This window comes from Tarenaya hassleriana, unplaced genomic scaffold, assembly GCF_000463585.1.
Source record: "Tarenaya hassleriana unplaced genomic scaffold, ASM46358v1 Cleome63, whole genome shotgun sequence".
NCBI lineage: Eukaryota > Viridiplantae > Streptophyta > Magnoliopsida > Brassicales > Cleomaceae > Tarenaya > Tarenaya hassleriana.
Window position 1 is genome coordinate 629903 of NW_010968819.1, and position 402 is coordinate 630304.

Consider the following 402-nt stretch of genomic DNA (forward strand, 5'->3'; position numbering starts at 1 on the left):
GCTCTTAGCAAGACTCAGTGTCCAAAGACACAGGATGAGCAAGAGCGCATGAGTAGGATTCCATATGCCTCGGCAATTGGATCCATCATGTACGTCATGACTCTGTCCATGTGACAATCTCATGCGCTCTTGCTCATCCTGTGTCTTTGGACACTGAGTCTTGCTAAGAGTTACGTCATGTCCCATTGGCAAGGCACCCCTCTTGGAGTCTTGCATCTTGAACCGATTCAAGACCTTGTCAATGTATGTACTCTGACTTAGACCAAGAAGCCTTCTCGATCTATCTGTATAGATCTTGATTCCTAGAATATAGGTGGCTTCTCCTAAGTCCTTCATCGAAAAAACTGATCCTAGCCAGGATTTTACTCCTTGCAAGGTAGGAATATCATTTCCGATGAGCAA